This window comes from Aotus nancymaae, unplaced genomic scaffold (assembly GCF_030222135.1).
Source record: "Aotus nancymaae isolate 86718 unplaced genomic scaffold, 86718_ANA_hifiasm-v0.15.2.pri h1tg000016l, whole genome shotgun sequence".
NCBI lineage: Eukaryota > Metazoa > Chordata > Mammalia > Primates > Aotidae > Aotus > Aotus nancymaae.
Genome location: NW_026988428.1, coordinates 17,238,490 through 17,241,838, shown reverse-complemented (window position 1 = coordinate 17,241,838; position 3,349 = coordinate 17,238,490). Strand labels below are relative to the sequence as shown.

General features: G+C 31.7%; 1 non-coding gene across 1 annotated transcript; it reads right to left on the bottom strand.

Annotated features, from left to right (window-relative positions):
- Window positions 1–1,943: 1,943 nt before the first annotated feature.
- On the bottom strand, window positions 1,944–2,072 carry LOC135275527 (small nucleolar RNA SNORA3/SNORA45 family). Its single transcript, XR_010343149.1, has one exon. It is a non-coding gene; the product is annotated as a small nucleolar RNA SNORA3/SNORA45 family (small nucleolar RNA).
- Window positions 2,073–3,349: the final 1,277 nt, after the last annotated feature.

Genomic DNA, 3,349 nt, shown 5'->3' with positions numbered 1-3,349 from the left:
CTTATTTATTCTTGTGTTTATGTCTAATTTTGTCAGCAATTTAGGATTGCTATACACAAATAATAATTTTCAAAGGAGTTTTACTTATTTTCAGTTACTCCCTAACCCTCATCTGATTGCATAATTTCTTTGTTGGTAACTTCCAGAACTTCATCTTATATCCTATCTGTCTCTATATTCAACCCCTGGTATGTATTACTGACACTAGATATCTGATGTACCTGAAACTTTTTCCTGGCAAACTGAATGTATTATTTCTCCAGAAAATCTTTTCCTCTTGAATCTCCCTTTCCTGTTTATGACAGAGTTATTGTCCTATTCTCCCAATCTTCTTTGACCTTGCTTTTCTGTTCTCCCTTACAACAAATCTAAAAATTGTCAAGGTTAGAGTTATGTTATCTTCCTACATTTATCAACCCTTTTCTTTGTAATTATTATGAAATATCTTAAGTATACATTAAATATTAGAAAAATATAACAAATATCTCTATTTCTTTTTGTATGTATGGTCAGATCTTAATCTCTTGATGTGTTTGATTCAGATTTATTTTTCTATTTTAAATAAATTATAGCTTTAAAAGTTGAAAACTTCTATGCAGACTTCTCTCTATATTTTTCTGATCACATGCCCATCCTTTTATCTCTTGAGCACCTGCTTTTCTGAGTTTTATGTTTATTATTATTTAATTTTCATTATTGACAAATATATATTAGCTTATATGTTTTAAAATTTTATATAAATTATATGACATTGTATATACCTCCTGAATTTTTTCACATGAAATATTTTTGAAATTTATTCCTGTTGATACTGATATCTCTAGTTTATTAGTTTTGATATGTCACAGTATAAACAGAACATCATTTGTCCATTTGAATTTTAGGGAATATTTAGATTAATTCTAATATTTAAATATTGAAAAATGCAACAATATTCTTATAAATATCACATTGTACAGATGTATTAAAGTTATATATAGTATCTACTAGTAATAAAATCTGTAGAGTATAGAATATGTTAGTTTTCAATTTTTCTAAGCTTTTGCCAAATAGCCTTAGAGTGTGGTTGAATCCATTTTTAAATCCTGTAATTAATAAGATTTCCATTGCCCCTCAACCTTATTAACAACTGTTATTAAGAATTGTTTTGCGGGGCATGGTGGTTCATACCTTTTAATCTTAGCACTTTGGAAGGCTGAGCCAGAAGAATTGCTTGAGACCAGGAGTTCAAGACCAGCCTGAGCAACATAGTGAGAACCCCATCTCTAAAAAAAAAAAAATTAAAAATTGAAAAAAATTAGCCAGGCACAGTGGCATGTTCCTGTAGTCCCAGCTACTTGGGAGGCTGAGGCAGGAGAATCACATGGAGTTCTATGCTAAAGTTAGCTATGGTCACACCCTTTAACTCCAGCCTAGGGTACAGAACATGACCCTGTCTCTATAAAATAAAATGAAGCTGTTTTAATTTTTGCCATTCTACTAGATGTAAATGATATCTGTATTTCCTTGATTACTGATGAGATTGGAACATACTTACTGGACATTTTGCTTTTCTTTTTGCAAATTGCTATTCGTATTATTTGCCCACTTTTATATAAAGCTGATGCTTCTTAGATTATTTTCTTATGACATTAAGAAGCTCTTTACATTATATGTTCATAAAATAATGATAATTAGAAATAACATTTATGGAGTGCTTATTAGTTGTTATAGACTTAAAAATCTTTTATATTTACTAGCACATTTCATGGACACTAATTCTATTTTGGTTATACATGATAAAATATATTTTGCTTGACTAACGCTTTATTATGTACAGAATATATTCACTTTTGCATATTTAAATTCATTAGCCTATTTACTTTATTATTTATTATACCCAACTCCCTGATGCGTATGAGGAAAGATGTCTCCCAACCCACACCTTCTGGGACCTAGGTAGGCCATGTTTTAGATCTGAGTACTAACACAGCCACTGATTGCTCCTGCCTGTGAATCAAGACCAGTAGATACATCGAGAACTCTAGCACTCCAGGACAGGAGCTGTGTCAGCATGTTACTCTAGTGTCAGCTCGAAATTAGGTTTTGAATGTTTATTCTGGCATATAATAGCACAAATTTAATTTCATAAGATTTTTTCTTTTCCTTTCTCCATATTCAATCTCCACATTCAGATTCTTAACTATCTCATTGTTATTTTTGCAGATGGTAGTTCTCCCTCTTGCTTGATATACTTATTAAACATTGTTCATCTTTCATTAGTAATATTCATAAACATTCTCGGCTAAAAGCCCCCTATTTTGACCTATTGCCAATATGGCAAATTCAAAGCTTGTTAAGCTTAAATACATGACTATAGCATGCCCTGCGTGTTTAGACTCATCTACTTTTTTGCCATTTTGTGATATGTTCCCAAGATCACATGGCTTGTGGTAACTTATAGTTTACTGTAGGACACCTGCATGCCTGCCCCAGTTATTTGCTGACTGTGGCTAGATAGTGCCTTCAGTTTTTTGACATGTGGTCCACCCCAAAGAAAAGCTAACAACATGGCAGCTTGATTCTTTAAAGCCATTGAGGAGAACAGTCTCTTCACAAGGCTAAAAGCTAAACATTTTTAATGACATTTATTTAGTAAACAGCACTTGTTATTTATTCACTCTTTCAATAAACTGAGAACTTCCTAAATTCACTGCAGTGTGGTGTGTTTAGTTGCTATAACTATGGATAAACCAGACATGACCTTTTATATGCTATTATAAAGAGTAACATAGGCACATAATCACATATATCTCATTACCTTTATTACATTCTGTGGGTTAGAAACAAGTCACAGGTCCCACCCACACTTAAGAGGAGGGCATTATACAGAGTAAAGATACCAGGAGGCAGAAATCATGCTGTGTTCTGCTACAAACTTTCCATCAGCAAACACTGACAACAGGTGCCTTTTTAAAAATAATTCTTTAAAATGTATTGGAAACTACATAGAAATACAGAAACACAAGCACAGATGCACATAAATACTTATTATTTACAGAAATAAAATTCTTCTATTTATACTGTTGAGCAGTTTGTTCTTATTTCTTAATAGTTCATTGAGGACATTGTTCTATATTACCAGTAATTTCATATCAGTGTATATGGGTCTGGCTTCCTTTTAACTGGTATATACAGAAATTAATGATCATTATAATTGATAATTATAATGCCTAGATTACAGTTATGAATTTGCCAAATATCAAATTAGGGATGATGCATACAAAATATCAGAATAGTAAGAAAAAGAAATGTAGAAGTAATGTTGCAGCAATCCAGATAGATATTTTCACAATAGAACAATCTACAA